This window comes from Panthera leo, chromosome A3, assembly GCF_018350215.1.
Source record: "Panthera leo isolate Ple1 chromosome A3, P.leo_Ple1_pat1.1, whole genome shotgun sequence".
Classification (NCBI taxonomy): domain Eukaryota; kingdom Metazoa; phylum Chordata; class Mammalia; order Carnivora; family Felidae; genus Panthera; species Panthera leo.
The window spans coordinates 62,815,892-62,835,686 of record NC_056681.1 but is presented as its reverse complement, the minus strand read 5'-3'; the positions used below and the strand labels follow the sequence as shown (position 1 = coordinate 62,835,686).

The window sequence follows — 19,795 nt, the reverse complement described above, 5'->3', positions numbered from 1 at the left end:
AATGCCTTTTTTGCTCTCTCTCTGTATACCTGTGTACATGTGCATGTGTGTAAACAATATCTTCCCAAACTGTGTGACAACAAATTGTAGGCCTTATGCCCCCCCCCTTTTAAACTTTGTTTATTTTGAGTGTGTGTGTGTGTGTGTGTGAGAGAGAGAGAGAGAGAGAGAGAGAGAGAGAGAGAGAACGTGAGCAGGAGACAGGCAGAGAGAGAAGGAGAGAGAATCCCAAGCAGGCTCTGCACTGGCCGCCAGAGCCTGATGTGGGGCTGGAACCTGAACTGGGAGATCATAACTTGAGCCAAAATCAAGAGTCAAACACTTAACCGACTCAGCCACCCAGGTGCCCCTGCCCTTTTACCTCCGAAAGCTTCAAGGGTGTATTTCCCAAGAACAAGGACACTCTCTTACAGTGCAGGACTTACATAACTACTGCAGTTAACAAAATCCGGAAACCTAGCATTGATACAATACTGTTATCTAGTCCACACAGCCCATGTTCAAAGGCATTGCGTCGGACCTTTTCATACGTTTCCAGCCAAAGTAGAAAAATCCGGACAAGTTTTTCTGAAAGCTAACATGTATTTACCTTTAAGGATTGTGCTTAACTCCAAAACTGTGCTCTGCCCTGTCGTATTGCTTTTATTGTTTTACTTTGTTTAGGCTTTGTTAGGCACCCTCTTAATGATGGTGACAGCGGAGAGTGGGTTATGTGTTATTTGCTTTTGAGATTCTTACTTGGCAAAATAAGAAGTGGGCGATCCTATGCTACTCCTTCAACTTCTTTTGCAGGGATCCCAAGGTGTGGCTCCCCCAGGGTTAATGGTCCCTGGTTTCAGGTGAGTCAGATCACCAGAGACTTTCCTGAAGCCCAGTTGAGAGCACACAGCTACTTCCAACGCTGGGAGCAGGGCTGGGCTAGGCAGCCACAGGCCCTGTCCCTCCAGGACCACAGGGTCTTTCACCCAGCAGAGTGCATCTTTACCCTTTCTGTGGCTCTCCAGCATCTGTTTGGGGCATCCCCTACCTTGCGAGTCTCACGTGGAGGCTGAGCCCTCCTCCCACCCCAGAAACCAGACCTCACTCTCCCAGCGTCCTTTGCAGCTGCGCTGCAGGCATGTGAACTGGCTCAGACAATCAGATACACCTTCGCATGAACTCTGAGTCTCAAGCAGGTGACACAGAGCAGCAGAGATGGGATGTATCTGACAGAATTGGGGACAGCAGCGGCAGCAGGAAGAGTTTTGGGGGCAGTGGAACCTCAAAGCCCGCTACCTTATGGTTCTCCCTGGTCTGGCCCGGAGATGTGATTCTTCAGGCTGAGGTTCTGGCTTCTGCAGCCTGGGCCTCCCTGGATCCTGCACCTGGCTCTGCAGCCAGCTCAAGGCGTCTGCGAGCTTTCTGTGGCTTGCAATCAGGAGCCCTGACCAGTAAATACAGAGAAGTCAGTACTATGGGAATCGAGAGGCGCTGGGGCCTAGAGTGTGGACACACTGGGACTTGGTGGGCAGCCACGGAAGAATCTAGTTTCCTTATCTGGAATGTGGATGGGACACCCTGTCCAGGTGTTAAGTGGGGCAGCCCAGGCAGGCAGTCCTGTGGGTGAGGGGCAGTAGGGATGTAAGAGCAGAGAGCCTGGAGACTGAGGAAGGGGCAGGGAGGAGGGAGATGAGCTCAGAGAAGGTGGGGGTGCCTTTGTAGGAGAAGGCAGACAAGCCGGATCACATGGTTCCATCCACCCAAAATATTTTTTGACCTTTTTGTATATGCCACACAGTGTATTGGTTAATAAAACAGTCTGGGCATGGGTATTGTCTTATTTTACATACAGAGAAAGGGAACGTATTCAGAAGGATGAAGCAATTTGTACAAGATCAGGAAATCAGAAAGGGACAGGGCCAGAATTTAAATCTGGGCCTAACTCCAGCAGTGATGCTCTCAAGAACCCAAACAGACACTCAGATGAGAGACTAGTGTCTCTGCCTCAATCCCTGAGTTTTTATGTACTTCGCATGAGTACTTTAAGTAAAATGTACTCCCTGTAAGCACTCTGGCTGAGTCATAGAATCCGGGGGCCTGGCTCACTTTATAAATACCAATCCTCCCCTCCCCTTCCCCCACCAGGAAAAAGTTCAGGTCCAAACAAATGGGCTTCAGCACTCGTGCTTGGTTGATTGCCTATCCATTCGCCCTTCTCTCACTACCCCTTCCCGCAGCACCCACTGAGCCCGGGTTTGTCCCAAGTGTTTGTCCTTCTTCTGGACTCTGGGTTAGTGCTGTGGCAGTATTCATGGAAATATCCCCGTTGCTTGGGGATATGGGGGATATTCAGGGATGGGATGTGGCTCAATTCTGACCAATGAGCAGTAAGGGACAGTCTCCTAGGAGCTTCAGGGAAAAATTTTCCTTGATCTTAAAATGGGACACAGGATGAGGTGTTTCCTGGTTTTTGTTTTTGTTTTTGTTTGGTCTTGTTTTTTCTTTTTTCTTTTTGTTTTTCTTTTGCTGTTATGGACATCATTGTGTGACAATTGATGACTGGGGTGGTGGCAGCCATCTTGTGACCATGAGGAGAGCTAGCCAAGGACAAGGCAATATGATGAGAATGACAGAGGGGAAGGAAAAGAGGAAATAGCCTGAGTCCTTGATGATGATGTTGAGCTGCAGGATTAATCTCTGCTGAAGCTATCCTTCCTCTGGACTTTTTGTTCTGTGAGATAATACACTTATTGTCTAAGCCAACTGACTAGAAATTCTCCGTTTCTGGCCACTGGAAACATCTTTACTGGTGCATGAACCACGGGATCAAAAGAATAAACACCTGACATGATAATCTGATATACTGATAGCTGACAACAGGGACAGCAGCCATGGGTTAAATGAGGAAAATCTGATTCCTTGACCAAGGGAGGCCCTAAATTTTTATTTCTCTGCTGGTTCTGAGGCCCTGCACTCTGCATCTTGTCCAGGCATGTGGAAGGACTTCTATCAGAGGAGAGGTCTACTTTCCAGCTGAACTTCTGACTCCCATTTCCTGTAGGGTCAGCAGAGGAAAGCAGTTTTATTTACTGAATCAGGATGGAAAACAGATGTCCAAGCACCCCACTGGGCCCAGGCTCACCCCGGACAGAGGCTGGGCCTGTTCTCCGTCCTGACCTACCCACCAACCTCCTGTTCCCCAGATCGAGTCCAGATGTGGCTTCTTCCAAGCTCTAATAATAATTTTGATTTGTTGCAGCTAAGTAACCTTTGCCCCCAGCTCAACCCGAAACTCTCCAAGGAGAAAAATGGGAGTTATACTAAGAAACATTTGTGAGGAAGCCTGGGCAGGGCACAGAGGAATGTGCACTTGAGTAGCAGACCAGTGTGGGTTCAACCACAGCCTGGTCTCACACTAACAGAGTGGTCTCAACCATTGTATCAGTCAACAGCTGCTGTGAAACAAGCCACCACAAAACTCAGTGTCTTAAAACAGTAACTATTTAGGGCTGCCTGGATGGCTCAGTTGGTTAAGCATCCGACTTTGGCTCAGGTCATGATCTCGCGGTTTGTGAGTTCGAGGCCCGCATCAGGCTCTGTGATGACAGCTCAGAGCCTGCAGCCTGCTTCAGATTCTGTGTCTCCATCTCTCTCTCTCTGCCCCCCCACTCACGTTCTCTCTCAAAACTAAATACATATTAAAAACAGTTTTTTTAAGCCAGTAACTTTATTTGCTCACATTCTAAAATTTGAGCAGGGCTTGGCGGGACAGCTCATTTGTTCTCTATATAGTGTTGTATTTTGGAAGTGAGGTTGAGGTTGATGGGACAGTGGAACGTGGGTGGTGGAGACCCATAGAGTATGCGTTTCCACCCTGTTCTTTGCTTCCCTGTCCCCCTATAGATCCTTTTTATTTTAGTCCTTCCTTACTCATCAGCAAGCTGAAGGTAGACAATGTTGGCAGAATGTGTGCCCAGAAGAGAAGCTCTTCCCATGAGCAGCCTGACCGCCGAAAATCCGTGATTGCTGAAAATGGTTAGCTGTTTGCTTGACCCAGAAAACCCCATGAAAATCACATACGTCAACAGAGTCAAATCTTCGTGTTCCCTTTAAGAACACCCGAGAAACTTCCCAGGCCATCCTGGATATGCATATGTGGAAAGCCATCAATGATATGAAAGATGTCACTTTGCAGAAGCAGTGTGTGCTGTTCTGTGGTTATGGTGGTGGGGCCGGCAGGCATGCTCACGCCAAACAGTGGGGCTGGATGTGGGGTCAGTGGCCCCAAAAAGAGTACTAGATTTTTGCTGCACGTGCTTAAAAATACAAAGTGCAGGGGGCTCTGGGTGACTCAGTCAGTTGGGTGTTCGACTTTGGCTTAGGTCACGACCTCACAGTTCGTGGGTTCGAGCCCCATGTCGGGCTCTGTGCTGACAGCTCAGAGCCTGGAGCCTGCTTCGGATTCTGTGTCTCCCTCTCTCTCTCAAAAATAAATAAACATTAAAAAAATTTAAAAAAAAAATTTTTTTTTAACATTTATTTATTTTTGAGACAGAGAGAGACAGAGCATGAATGGGGGAGGGCCAGAGAGAGGGAGACACAGAATCTGAAACAGTCTCCAAGCTCTGAGCTGTCAGCACGGAGCCTGACGCGGGGCTCGAACTCACAGACTGCAAGATCATGACCTGAGTCGAAGTCGGACGCTTAACCGACTGAGCTACCCAGGCGCCCCCCCCAAAATTTTTTTTTTTAATGCCAAGTGTAATACTGACTTTAAGGGCTTAGATGTAGATTTTCTGGTCATTTAGCATATCTGGGTGAAGACAGCTACCGAACTTGCAGAGCTCATGGCCAGGTAAACCCCTACATGAGTTCTCCTTGCCACATTGACATGATGCTTACTGAAAATGAGCAGATTATTCCCAAACCAGAAGAGGAGGTTGCACAGAAGAAAAAACTATCCTAGAAGAAACTGAAGAAGTGAAAATAATGGCTGCAAATAAATTCAGCATAAAATAAATGCAAATAAAAGTAATGACACTTAAAAAAATAAAGCTGAGTTAGTTTTGTGCAGTATTTTGTTCAGTGTTTCCACTGTTCTGGTAACAATGAAATACATATGCATACATGAGCTGTGGAATATGAATCGCATAATTTTGGTGATTCTGCATTTGAGTTAAATACTCTTACATTCTCATTTAAAACTGACATTTAATAATGTAAGGTTGAATAGTAAAATTCATACTGATATTTAAAATTTTTAATTTTTTCTTAGAACAACATTGAGTAACAAATAAAAAAACACCATGATGACTTAAAGAGAGATTATGGAAGAGAGGAGAGCTTTATACTTTAGTATCTTTAATGGCATTTTTAAAAAACTTTTTCAACAAGGAGGCCCACACTTTCATTTTGTCTGGATTCTGCCAATGTAGCTGGCCCAGGGACCAGGTCTCTTAAGGCACAGGTCAAAACTCACACAGCATCACTCTGGTCACAGAATGGATTGGCCAAAGCCAGTCACAAGGCCAGTGCAGAGTCAAAGGGGTGGGTGGTGGAGGGAAATAGAGTCCAAGTTTTTTGTTTGTTTGTTCGTTCGTTCGTTTAATTTAAGTAATCTCCCAGCACGGGGCTTGAACGCACAATCCTGAGTCGCATGTTCTACCAACTGAGGCACCCTAGGTGTCCCTAGATTCTAAGTCTTTTTTTTTTTTTAAGTTTTTATTTATTTTGAGAGAGATAGCAGGAGCGAGTGCAAGCAGGGGAAGGGCAGAGAGAGAGAGGGAGAAAGAGAATCACAAGCAGTCTCCTTGCTGTTGGCGTAGAGTTCGACGCAGGTCTGGATCTCACAAACTGAGAGATCATGACCTGAGCCTAGATCAACAGTCAAATGCTTAACAGACTAAGCCACTCAGGCACTCCTAGATTCCAAGTCTTGAAGGGAGTATTTGATACAGAGATGAGAGGAATTGTCAGTGGCCATCTTTAAGGGCAATATTCAACAACCACTGGCCAAAATCTTTTTCCTCCTCAGGCTTCTCATCTGTAATATGGGAATATTTCCATTTCCTTCCCAGGGTCATTAGAGAATAAAGGAATATTGTGGTTGCCAGTCCTCAGAACATGGCCACTAGCTCATTCAGGATTGGTTGCTTGCCTTTAATCTTGCTTTATAAATGCTTACCTCCTTGCTATCTCATTCTTTCCATTCATGCATTTAGTGTCTCTTGAGTCCTACAACCCAGGTGTTGCCGTAGGTACAGAGAATAAAGCAGACAAAAGTCCCTGTCCCCATGGAGTTTACGTTTTGATAAGAGAGACAGACAAAAGATATGCTCAAATACATGGCATTTTGGGTGGTGATAGATGTTAAGAAAAAGCAGGAGAGGGGGATAGAGAGTACTGAGGGGGATAGACAGTACTGGGGGGGGATAGAGAGTACTGAGGGGGGGATAGACAGTACTGAGGGGGGTAGAGAGTACTGAGGGGGATAGAGAGTACTGGGGGGGGGATAGAGAGTACTGGGGGGATAGAGAGTACTGAGGGGGTAGAGAGTACTGAGGGGGTAGAGAGTGCTGAGGGGGATAGACAGTACTGGGGGGATAGACAGTACTGGGGGGGTAGAGAGTACTGAGGGGGTAGAGAGTACTGAGGGGGTAGAGAGTGCTGAGGGGGATAGACAGTACTGGGGGGATAGACAGTACTGGGGGGGTAGAGAGTACTGAGGGGAGATAGAGAGTACTGGGGGAGATAGATAGTACTGAAGGGGGATAGACAGTACTGAGGGGGGTAGAGAGTACTGGGGGGATAGACAGTACTGGGGAGATAGACAGTACTGGGGGGGATAGAGAGTACTGACGGGGGTAGAGAGTACTGAGGGGGGTAGAGAGTACTGGGGGGATAGACAGTACTGGGGAGATAGACAGTACTGGGGGGATAGAGAGTACTGACGGGGGGTAGAGAGTACTGAGGGGGATAGACAGTACTGGGGGGGATAGAGAGTACTCAGGGGGGTAGAAAGTACTGAGGGGGATAGACAGTACTGGGGGGGATAGACAGTACTGGGGGGGATAGACAGTACTGAGGGGGGTAGAGAGTACTGAGGGGAGATAGAGAGTACTGAGGGGGATAGATAGTACTGAGGGGGGATAGACAGTACTGAGGGGGGTAGAGAGTACTGAGGGGAGATAGGGAGTACTGAGGGGGATAGATAGTACTGAGGGGGGATAGACAGTACTGAGGGGGGTAGAGAGTACTGGGGGAATAGACAGTACTGGGGGAATAGACAGTACTGGGGGGGATAGAGATTACTGAGGGGGGTAGAGAGTACTGAGGGGGATAGACAGTACTGGGGGGGATAGAGAGTACTGAGGGGGGTAGACAGTACTGAGGGGGGTAGAGAGTACTGAGGGGAGATAGAGAGTACTGGGGGGGATAGATAGTACTGAGGGGGGATAGACAGTACTGGGGGGATAAAGAGTACTGGGGGGGATAGACAGTACTGGGGGGGATAGACAGTACTGGGGGGATAGAGAGTACTGGGGGGGATAGAGAGTACTGAGGGGGGTAGACAGTACTGGGGGGATAGACAGTACTGGGGGGGGTAGAGAGTACTGGGGGGGATAGACAGTACTAGGGGGGATAGACAGTACTGAGGGGGAGGGGGCTGCACCCTGAAGCCAGATCATCCAGGTAAATCCTGAAGGCGGAACCATGAAGATATTCCAGGGAGAGGGAGGGGCTCTGAGAGGGGATGGCTGGGGTGTTTGCAGAACAGTCAGGGGCCTAAGGTGGCAGGAGCGGAGAGCCACAGGAGACAGAGGGCAGCTCCTCATGGGCCGTTGTGAGGGTGTTGCCTTACTGTGGAGGAGATAAAAATGTAGGGGCAGGTTTGGAGGAGGTTGCAGTGGGGATCGAGGAAGGGGGAGGGAGGCCAGCAGGATGGTGGCTTGGCCAGGGTGGTCATGGGGGAGGTGGGAGAAATGACCAGATTCTGAATAGTTTCTTGGAGGTCAGCATATGATTCACTGTCAACTCTCAACAAATCAATCCGGTATAGAAAGCAGACATCCTCAAATTCTCATTTTATAGAGAAGAAAATCTTCTGAGTGACTAGCACAGTGTCAGGGGCAGGCAGGAAGGCTGTGGGATCCGTCTGAGGCTGACTATAATGGGCTGTGTGTGGTCTACACGTGGGTGTGTCTACAACGTGCCTTTGCTGGGTGTCTTATTTGTCCCCTCATCTCCATCTGTGACCCACTGCCACCTTCCATCCTCTGTTCTCCCTATATCTTTAATTTTTTTTAATATTTATTTATTTTTCAGAGATAGAGACAGAGCATGAGCAGGGAAGGGTCGGAGAGAGAGGGAGACACAGAATCCGAAGCAGGTTCCAGGTTCCGAGCTGTCAGCACAGAGCCTGATGCGGGGCTCGAACTCTTGAACCACGAGATCATGACCTGAGCCAAAGTCGGACGCTCAACCGACTGAGCCACCCAGGTGCCCCACCCTATATCTTTTTATAAAACGCTTATCGGAAGAGAGAGAGAATGCACGGGTGCACAAGCAGGGGAGGGCAGCGAGGGAGGGAGGGAGGGAAATAGAGAATCCCAAGCAGGCCCTGTGCTGAGCTCCGACCTGGGGTTGGATCTCACCACCGTGAAATCATGGTCTGAGTGGAAGCCAAGAGTCGGACACTTCGCTGACCAAGCCACCCAGGCGGCCCTGCTTATGTCTTACAGACCCATCCAGACCCATCTTCATCCTTCTCCCAGGCCTGTTTCCAAAGGGCCTAGGTAATTCTGGCAGCCAGGGGAGCCAATCTACGTCTAGGAGAGTGTGTAAATGTGTGTGTGATGCTTGTCAGGTTGGTGTGCCTTAGATGAGCGTGAATGTCCCCAGGGCACGCCCCTAGTGTCTGAGTGTCACTTTGGCTGTGTGAGGGTGTGTGTGCATGCTCCCGACTGTGAGAATCCACACGTGTGGGAGCTTAACGGTCTAAGCGTGTGTGAGCGCGTGATGTGTGCATGTGTGTGCAAACACGTGAGCGCACGGAGGTGTTCTCTCTCCCCTCTGCCCATTCAGATTTGCTCCTATCCTAAAAACCCCAGGCCACACCCACCTCTTTTCTGATTCCTGACCTCCCAGTGCCCCATCTGTCAAAACCACACAAGGGCCAGCATCCCATCCTTGGCTGGTGGTCTGGCTGGTTTAGAGGGGATTCCATTTCCTAGTCTGCAGGGCAGGGCGGGCCTGCGTGCACACCCCACCCTAGGTCTATCATGTCTCCTGAGGTCAACGGCCCCTCCTTCTGCCTCCCCTGCAGGTTTCTTTAATGGAGGGAGGGGCCCTGACTTCAGAAGGGTCTGGCCGGCAGGTCTGGTGGCCTCCAACAGCCCAAGGCAGGTGGGGCAGAAGGTAGTTGCACCCTCAGGCTTCCTTCCTCCGTGACAGTGGCCAGCTGACGAGGATGGGAGTCCACACTGCATTGTCTCAGTGAGTTCCCAGGGGCCCATTGCTGGGGCCTTGGGACCCCAGAGCCTTGTCCCCACTTGGGGACCCCTGTGGGTCCCAGGGCAGCTTGGCCCCACTCTTTGCTTCCTTCCTGCACTCTCCCTTTAGGAGCCCCCAAGCCTTGGGCCTCCTCCCAAGCTCTGGCCCCAGAGTATTCACAGGCTTCTTCTGGTCTAAGCCCTTTTCCTTCTCTGTCTCCTTCTTTCTGAGACATTGGTTCCCCAGAAAGCCCTTCAGCCTCTCCTATAGTTACCAGAGGATCCTTTTTCTTTAACTCACTAGAAATGGACCCTTGCTACAAGCAAGGTGAGCAGGTGCCTGGAGGCATGGGGTCACTTCAGTCCATCCCCAGGCCAGCCTGCCCTTCCCTCAGTCCTGGCCAGGCACACTCTAGCCTCAGGGTCTTTGTTCTAGTCTTTTTCTGTCTGGAATGTTCTTCCCCAGACCCTGCTTGGCTCCTCCCTCTCCAAACATTTGTCAACATGTCTTCTCAATGGGGCCTACCTGGTCCACCCAATTTAATACCGTGGCCTGTGTGCACGCACGCACACACACATGCACACCCTCATGCCCTCTGGCCCTCCCAGCACGTATTATCTCCTGGCCCTGCTCTGCCTCCCCGTTTTCTCACTACACCCGTCACCTCCTTACATACAACAGAATTCATCTAGTCTGTCTATCGTGTCTCCCCTACAAGAATGCTGGCCCCATGAAGGCAGGGATCTTTGTGGTATTCCCTTTTATTTCCCAGTGCCCGAAACTGTGGAGCCATTTAGCCGCTCCACAGACATTTGTTTTGGTTGCTGGGACGGCTGCTGAGAGAAGAGAGAATCTGTGGGAGAAATGGCTGCTTTTCCCCCAGGCCTATGGTCCCAGTAAGGGCTGGGGAGGGGGGGCTGTCCAGCTCCCTCTACCCCATCTGCCCTGCCGGGGGCACTGGGCCAGGGAGCCACCCCCCCCCCCTCGACAATACTGGCCCCATGCGTGCATGCTGGCACACACCTGTGCACCCGGCATCTGCAGCCCCACCACCCACCACCCGCTGACGTGGCTGTGGTTTCGAGGCCCCAGAGGTGCAGATTAGAGACAGAGTGTCCTGTTTTCTGCCGCTGAAGCAGCAGGTGGGGGCGGGGGACAGGCTCGCCTGCAAACAAGCACATGCAGAGGTCCCTTCTCCTCCCCTTCTTGCACACACATGCACACACATGCACACACACACACAGATGGACAGCCAGGTGGCCCAGACTGGCTGCTGTTCGGTGTCAGTACGGGAGCCATGCCTCTGTCTGTACCGGGCCCTGCTGCAGGTGGGGAGAGGGGACAGAGGAAGAGGCTGCAAGTTCCCTTCCCAGCGCCTGAGCTGCCGCCTCAGGGCTTCATGCCCACCCAGCATGGCCACCTAGCCTCACGTGTCAGGTCTTTCCTTTGGGGGAAGCATTGTCCTCTTTTACCTTCTGTCAAAACCACATCCCCATAGGAGGGGGCCAGCATTCAGCCCTCGGTGGGGAGGAGCAGGTCTGCCTCTGTCACTCCTGTGCTCCATGGTGCACTCAGCAGCTGGCCGGACCGCCACGGCTTCCCCCTGGGCCTGTGGGGTCCAGGCCAACCCCCTGGGCCAGTGCCTTCCCTGCTCCAGGAGTCCCCGATTTGAGGGGAGATGAGTGTGGCCTCTGGAAGCAGGCCTCCTCTGAGAATGTCAGCTCTGCATGACCTTAGGCGAGTCACTTCACCTCTCTGTGCCCCAGTTTCTCCCCTGGTAGAGCTGTTGTAAAGACGAAATTGGTTCATGTATGCAAAGTGCTTAGCCCAGCACCTGCTGTGGAAGTTGTCAGTGAATGTTAGCAGTCACTATGATGGTTTCTTGCCTCAGAGCCACGAGGGGCTGAGGAATGGCTTGGGTCAGGGCTCGCGGCCCAGCTCTGGCCTCCCAGACTGAGCCAGCAGCTTCCAGGCCCAGCAGCAGCTCATTGGAGACTCAGAGTGCCAGGCCATACTGGGGAATCCTAACGCAGAAGGTGGGCCAAGGGAGGGGGCTCACACCTCAGCCTGCAGCCATCTGTGGCACAGGAGTCCCCCAGTCTCCCAGCCACGGGTTGGTCCCCCTGTGGCCTTCTGGTTCTCCAAGCCCCCTTGCCTCACAAGGTGCCCCTCAGGCCATCTTCTGCAGTAAGAATGCCCGTCAATCTTGCTGCCAGAGCACCCACAGTTCCTACTCCTCAGGGCCTCAGGCTCCTCAAGTATGAGAGGGCATAAAAACTCTCACACCACGGGATTAACGTCAGGGGAGGTCATGGATGGAGACTGCGTGGCCTTGGCAGCCAGTCAGGGCCAACTCTTGTTACTGCCTGCACCCCAAGGCTGGCAGGTCCTGCTTGCCGCGCCCGGGCTCCCCGCAGTGTCCAGGAGCCCAGGCTCACGGCAGGCGTCAGGAAGGAGCTGTTGCCCAGGGTGGGCTGGAATGAACCGGGGAGCCCCGGGAGCTGAGAAGGGGGCGTGATGACCGAAGCCTGTGGGTGAACAGTGCTCACCCCAAACAGAGCTTGAATGAAGGAGGAAGGAAGAGAGGACGGGCTGAGCACACCCTGGGCCCCAGAGGAAGTTGAACGCTGGGCCGCGGTGTGACAGTTCAAGGGCCTGTGCACCACAGCTCCTCACCCCACCTCGCCTGCTGACGTCAGTGGGGAGTGCATGACCCTGCCTGCCTCCTCCCCCAGGCCCCAGATCTTTGAGGTGGGGGTCCCAGCCTGGGGGCTCCCACAGCTAAACTCTGCACAACCGGGCACCCAGCAGAGCTTTGCGTCTTCAGGTCGACTTTGCCCTGTCCAGGCTCCTTTAGTAAAAGGCAACCAGTTAACAGCACCTCTTCACTCACCCGCACCACCTCACATCCCCCAGGTGTGCCCTAGAAGATATCTATTAAGCATCTATTGTATACAAGGTGGTTTCACCTCCATGAGTTCATTTAATCCTTCATAATACCCTGAGGTGAATATTCTATGGGTAAGGAAAATAGCTCAGAGAGGCTAAGTAACCTGCCTGAGGTCACACAGCTTGTAGGTGACAGAGCTGGCCTCCCAACTCAGGCTCCTATAGGTGAGTGAATTCGTGCTGGAGGAGCCCTTGGAGAGCCAGTACAACTAGGCCTCTGGTTTGCCAAGGAGGAAATGGATACCCAGTGCCGAGAAGCCAGTGCCCTAGGCTGTGCCCCGGGCTCCTGGCAGAACCAGATAGGATTAGCAAACTTTCTTTTGGCATTAGATGCCTGGCAGGAGGGGCTCTGCCATGAAGCCTTCTTCCTTCACTGCCTTCAGGTCTCCACTTAGAGGCCACCACCTTAGAGAAAAGTCTGGACAGTCCTAGCTGAAGGAGGGCCCTATCATCCTCCACCTCTTAGCCTGGCTTTATTCTTTGCAGCACCTACAGTCATCTGCAGTTCTATGCATCACATTATTTATTTATTACCCCCCACCCCACCCCAATTAGAATGTGAGCTCCATGAGCTCAGGGAGCATCTACCTTGTTTCCTTGGATAGAACAGTGCCTGGCACAAATTCAACATTTTTTGTGTGGAATGAATGAAAGAATGAATGAAGTCAGATGGTAAAGGAAGAGTCTTAATGCTTTATGGGGGACAGTTTAGTGTAAAGATGAACTTACTAAGGGCAAACCAAATAGATAATTCTAGGTGGGGGAGGGGAGTGAGAAGTAACTTAGGAAAGAGAAGGGGCAGGGCCAGCATGCGCAGACGTGAGGTCTGGCACATAGACTGTAAAGTAAATGGTGTCCCCTCCAGTTGTTCAGCTCTCAACTTGGACGACAATACAAGGTGACTCTGGGGATGGGAAGAACACAACAGTTTTGGCCCCTTCAGCAGACCGGAGGGGGTGAGGGAGCGAGGAGTCGAGGCAGCTCGACAGGTGCCTGCAGCAGGAGGAACAGGCTGTACCCACCATGAGGACGCCACGTGGTCGCGGTTAGCAGTTTGCCATCCGGTGGCATGGTCTCCACAGACGGTCGTCCAACCAGGGGGGAGCAAGCGTTCTGCTGTTAGCAATCTCTAGTACCTGGAGCACCCCTGTGGGATGCGGGTGGGGAAATCACCCAGACATACCCCACAAACACACACCAAACGCTGTGGACAGAGATTATCACCACAGCAGGAGGGAGGGCTGTTTCCTGAGCCAGCAGGGAGCTCTGAAGGCGGAGGACACTGTGTTCTGAGACCTCTCCACTGAGCGGAGGACTCGGTGAGGAACCCGTCCCGGCCCCCTTCTTCCTCCTTAGTCCTACAGGCTGGGCACAACAACAATCACCCTGTGCTTGTGGGGCCCATCTTCGATGAGTCACCTTGCCCACGGCGAGCCTTGCGGGGTGATGTTATCGGCTCCTCTGCTTGCTTAATTCCCTGGTTGACATCACCGTTGCCTGGTCTTCCCCTTCTCGGCACTGCAAGCCTGAAGGCTGGCATATCCTGGAAGAGAAGGCGGTAGAGGTCATTTGCCAAGAAGCTACCAGGGCAAGTAAATTGGGACCCTCAGTCACTTGGCCATTAGCACCAAGGTGCTTGGCCTAGTTTCTTGCTTTGCTGGACAGAGGTCTTGGTTTACTTCCCGGGAAATGCTATCTGGAGCCTGTGTCTTTGGGGCGTGGTCCCCAAGGCCAGCCCTCTGCTGCCTCAGGCATCTGCTTCCAAGTTCTGTCTCTTGCAGGCCTATCTGTGATGGGCCCAGGATTTCCCAGGCCCAGACTGGGCTGCCTGCTGGCCTTCTGCCCGCCTTTCTGTCCAGCCACTGTGCCCAAGACCCAGCTCCCTCAGAGGCCCCGGCTCCTTCCTTGCTGGTCTCCTGCCCCCACTCCTGAGCAGCCTCCTGGGAGCCTAAGCCTGTCCTCCTCTGCCACAGCCTAGCATTCCCTCTGGCCTCCCCTGACCTTGTCACCCTTCTCAGTGCTGCCCCGTGGTCAGTGGCACATGGAAGGTGCCATGGAGTCGGCAGAGCAGTGGCAGGGGTGGCCACACACACGTGGCCAGGTGGGATGAGAAGGGAAGGGTTCAGTCCTCTTCCCACACCGTCCTACTCTGGCCCCTCCCTGCCATCTGAGCTGGACAGCAGAGGGGTGAGGTGGAGAGGTGCAGAAGGGGCTCCACTCAGGCCACTGGGGCGGGACCTCAGTCCTCGATGGGAGGCTGGCCAAGCTTGGCAAGTGAGGGAGGCAGTGAGGGGAAGTGGGTGGGGCTGGGCAGGGAGCAGAGCCAACCCTTTGAACTGCCCAGGCAGCATCCTCTGTGGCCCCAGGAGACAGCGCCTCAAATGTCACTGCCAGAGGCCAGGGAAGGGGGAGGGGGAGGTTGCTCAACACCAGCCACTTTTATACTAATTATGTGACCAAATGAATTGTTCTTAGAAGGAAAAAGAAAAAACAAACAAAAAAACCTCAAAACCCACCACTGAGGTCATTCCTATTACCCCCAGCAGCCAATGAGCAGATCCTGAGAACAGATAGCATACCTGGGCCAGGGCTAGCTCTCCCCCACTCACCCTGTGGCCAGAAAGAGCCATCAGTCAGCCTGGCCACTCTGCACCCAAACCCTGGCTGCCTCGGCATCCTGGAATGTCGTAGAATGCTGTTCCAAGTAAGAAGGGGGTGAGCCTAGAGAGAGGCCTGGAGGAGCAAGCCTGGGCTCAGCCCCACACACCCTAATCTCTTTGGGCCTCTGTTTCCCCACCTGTCAGATGGAGGAAACCACTGAGGAGTCAATGAGATAATAACTGTGAAAGTGCTGAGCGGTGTTCATTAGCCAGTGAAGAGGCCGGGGTCCTGCAGAGAAGGGAACAGGGAGTCAGGAAGAGCTTCAGAGAAAAGGACACACCTCGGTGATTTAAGAACGTTAAATCAGGTGACTCCTGCTCTCGACTCTTTTCAGTCCCCTTTCAGCCCTGACTTGTGTTCTTATTCGCTCTCGGGGGGGTGTACACCTTGAGATGACGGGCACCAGTGTTGAACTTAGCCTGTGGTCTGCTCAGACCCCTGGATCCCTTTTCAAGTTCGAGGACGCAGCGTCCTCAGTTTAGTCTAGCGGGTGGGTGTTCTGTTGTAGTACTTTCCTCCTAGGCCACAAACCAAGCTCAAATTCTAGTCAACCCTGACTGCTTTCCTTAGTTGGAGAGTAGAGCCTGATTCTGGCTGTAGTTTGAGCACTTATCCCTCTTTAATCCTGAGCCCAAAGCTCACCTCCACTTACAAAGCCCACACACACATCAAACTCATTTACCCCAGACTGAACTTGTCTTCCTTGCAGTGGCCTCTTCCGCTGCTAGATCTTAGTTCATGGTAAGACTCCCCATCATGCAAGCCAGAGGCTGAGTCATCCTTGACCACCACCTTCTGTCCATCACATCTGATTAGCCGTCTCATCTAGTGGATTCTAACACTTCGGTATCTTGAGTTTTCATCCTTCCCCTCTCCCCTGCCCCCATTCTGTTAAGAGTTGAGATACCCATCTCTTTCCTTAAGAACAGCTCGTAGAACCCAGTAGACCTCCTGGACCAAGCTCCACACAGCTGCCAGGGGACCGACTGCTGACGGAACCCTCCCCTCCTGGAGGCTCCTGCCAGCCTTGCCAGCCTCATGGCCCAGCTCTGCGGGACAGGGACAGACCATGTACACGCTGGAAACGGCTGGGCTGAAACTGCTCATTAGGGTTACTCAGGCTGCTGAGAATGCCTTTCTCCTCCCTGTCAGCCTGGAGAGTGTCCTCCTCCTCCAGGAGGCCTCTCAGACTGGCTGCGTCTGTGCATGTTGCTCCTTCCTCGGTGCCCCGCTCTCCTCTGCTCATTGCGGGCTAGGCGTGCCCTGCCTTGTGGCGCCTCCACGGCTGTAGCCTCGTCTTCATCCTCTCCACCCAGACCCTGATTCCACCAAGAGAGCAGTGGATAGTGCCAGGCAGACCTGGGTGGCGTTCAGTTTTGCCCGTTTCCCACTGGGGACACGGGACAAGTTATCTGTCTCCGAGCTTTCCTTCCCTTGTCTATCAAAATGGGTTAATACCTCTACCTGCTTCTCAGGATGGGTAATTGAGCCAGTCAAGTGCTTGGCACAGAGCCTGGAACACCATGGGAAGGTAGCAAATGGCACCCACGGTTTCCAGTGTTGCCACCCCTTACAAAGACGTAGGAAACAGTGCTGACACCTCAGCCCTCCTGTCCCTTCCCTAGAGCTCTCCTTCAGCTCAGGCCCTTCGTCCCCTCTGCCCTTGTTCAGACCCCTCTGTTCATCTCCTTTCTGGCTGTCTGCTCTCTGCACCTGGACAAGGTCTTGGGCAATGCTGCCTGGTCCCCTTTTGCCATACCTTCCTCCCCATGGGGAGCTCTTCCTCCCCATACCACCACCCCCCTCCGCCTCTCCAACTGCTGTCCACGGGGGCGGCCATGCTCGATGTCAGAACTGTTCTCAGCCTGGGGTCAGTGTGGCTGCTGTGCTCACCTCACACATTGCAGTTGCCGCGGTGTGCTCAACAAGGCCCCGAAGTTTGCCCCCAGCCATACTGGGAGTGCGTTGCTGAATTGGCCAGCTAGTAAACCCAGGTCTTCTGGCTCCAAAGCCAAGACTCTATCCAGTCTGCCCTGGAGCCATCCCTTTCAGTCTTTTTTGCATCTATGCGACTCAGTCTCCTCATCTGCAAAATGGGCACAAGAATTCCTTCTTCTTCTTCTTCTTCTTCTTCTTCTTCTTCTTCTTCTTCTTCTTCCTCATCTGGAGATAGGGAGAATGGAGTTAATCTAGGAAGTTGTAACGAGCTGGAGACCCTGCTGTGTACAAGGCAGTCGAGCCTGGATGAGTGTGTGTGTGTGTGTGTGTGGTGGTGGTGGCGGGGGGGGGGGGGGGGGGGGTGCATATAACAGGACAGAACAAGTTTGGGAAGCTAGTTCTGCCTGCTCCTTTCCAGCAGTCCGAGCCCTGTGCCTGAATCCACAGCGCCCCCTGCTGGCGAGTCACCCCAGAAGCTCCCTGTGGGCAGCACCAGCCCTACACTTTGCTTTTCCCTAAGGCGACCCCAGGGAAGCTGTCGCTCCTGCCCTCAGGGTGCCCAATCTGAGGGTAGACAGGCACCCATGGCCCAAGAAGCCCAGACTGGGGGTGGCGAACCAGTGTGAGATGGGAGCTTCCTAGGCCAATGGTTCCCCATTGTCTGCCATAAATCCACTGAAATCTCTTCCCGAGAAAGGTCTGCAGCTGGGCAGAAACCCAAAGAAATGGTCGGTTCCAAGCCCAGCAGCTACCCCTTGATTAGGACCACCAGTACCCCCATCCCCCATGGACCATCTGGGGAGTCATTAGATGAGGGCAGACCCTGGGGAATGGAGGGGAGGGGCTGGTTAGGCCCCTGCTTGAGCTTGGGCTGGACCCCCTCATCAGTGCCCTTACCATCCAGACACATCCTCCCAGCACAGCAGATCCCAGACCACCCTCCCCCACTCCTCTCCAGACCTTTCCTCCCCATCTCCGCAGCCTCATTATCTCAGCATTTCCATAGCCTGATTCTGTGTTGGGTGCTGGCTATTCAGGGACAAGCAAGGCCCTAACCGGTCCCCCAGGAGCTCAGGCATGGCACTGTTTCTCCCATCTTCCCCTGCTCATTCATCCGCAGCATCTTCCCTGTTCTGGAGGAAGGCAGCCATATGTAACACTCCCCAGATTAAGATCCAGCCAGCTGTGGCCACCTTTCCCCAGAAAGTCTCCACCATTCCCCACCCTGGGTTTTGTTTGCTGTTTTTGAGACTTTTCCCTCAAACTGTGACCTTCCCAGACTGCCGATATAAAGCGGAGTTTGCATTCTTCCTCCTCCAGGAAGCCTTCCTGGATGAATCCTAGCCTCAATGATTTTTCCCTACTTCAACCTTTTTCATGATCTGCTGGCACACACACTGCATTGTTCTGGGTACATTTATTATTCTATCTGCCCCATAGGAGCTCCAGGCCTCAGGGGGAAATAGCTATGTCCTCTTTCCCTATACCCCTGGCAAGACCATGCATGCTCCTTTCAGTCCACATAGCTCAGTGTTTTTCAACTGGGCATGGTTTCGCCCCCAGGGAAGTTTGGCAACGTCTGGAGAGAATTCTAGTTGTCATGACTAGCAGAAGTGTGCCACTGGCGTCTGGTGGGCAGAGACCTGGGATGCCGTGAACCATCCTACAGGGCACCAGGCAGCCCCATGACAAAGAAATATCCAGCCCAGAATGTCAACAGTGTCGAGGTTAAGGAGGACTGATTTAAATGAATTCACAGATTGAGTATTAAAATAGTGGCCAAGAAGGGGTAATGGCTCACTCAAAAGAAGGGGGCAGAGAGCAGGCATTTCAGAACAGCGTCTCCCCACATGGCCTTTTCAATCCCACACTGTTCGGTTGTGTCTTGCGTAAGTGGAGGCTGACCTTAGCCAGTGGAGGAGGAAGCGGGGCCTGTCTAGAGGACCCACAGGGAAGTGGGTGTTGCGTGGGAGAACCCTTTGGGAGCAGGGAGTAGCTTGGCCTCAGCTTAGTCATCTGTAAAATGGGGATGGGTGTTCCCTTCCAGTTCTAATGGTTGAAGGTCCTAAACCGCGCCTTTTGGATATGGACAAATCCTCCCCTGCCCCCCACCCCACACCCCCATACTGAGGGGCAGGAGCCCTCCCTCAGGGCTAAGGGTGGAGTACCAGCCATCAGCCCCTTAAACAGATGTGGGGGGTTATTGTGGCTTTAATTGCCCTCCCAGGAGCAGCTGTAAGAACAAGAATGCTTTGATAGGCTTCATCAAAGCTGACTGGGTGGTGAGGGGGGAGCCTTCAGCTGGAAACAGCTGTTAGCCAGGCCCCCATGCAGAGGTGGAGGAGGTGAAAGGTGCCCCCCACTTTGGGTGGGGCTAAGAATGTTCCAAAGACTGGTTACCCTGAGACAGCCCTCTCTAGAGGCTTCTCGGGGTTCTCCGCACCCTCCTTGGGTGGGCTTGGGTGACCCAGGGCCCTTGGCAACTGAACAGAGGCAGCTCTTTCACTGGAGCTGGGCGTCTGGCTCCTAATCCCTAGGGCAGGGGTCCACACGGGGGTGGGGCGAGGCCAGCCCTCCCTGCCCCCTTAACTCCATAGAGTCTCTGGGTCTCTGGTAAGTGGGGAGAGAGGGCACCTTGGGCAAGTCTCTCCCCAGAGCGCACAGACCTGCCTCACAGGGATCCAGAGCTGTCAAGGAAAGGCTTGGTCTTTGAGGAGAACAAACAGGAACCCAAGCTACCTTGAAACCTCTCTGCCAGACAGCACCCCTTCAGTAT

At 52.8% G+C, this 19,795-nt stretch overlaps 1 long non-coding RNA gene across 1 annotated transcript; it reads right to left on the bottom strand.

Annotated features, from left to right (window-relative positions):
• Positions 1 to 8,433: 8,433 nt before the first annotated feature.
• Positions 8,434 to 17,317, bottom strand: LOC122215984. The gene is made up of 3 exons (XR_006200640.1): positions 16,975 to 17,317; positions 14,422 to 15,309; positions 8,434 to 13,963 (listed from the first exon to the last, which is right to left on the bottom strand). It is a non-coding gene; the product is annotated as an uncharacterized LOC122215984 (long non-coding RNA).
• Positions 17,318 to 19,795: the final 2,478 nt, after the last annotated feature.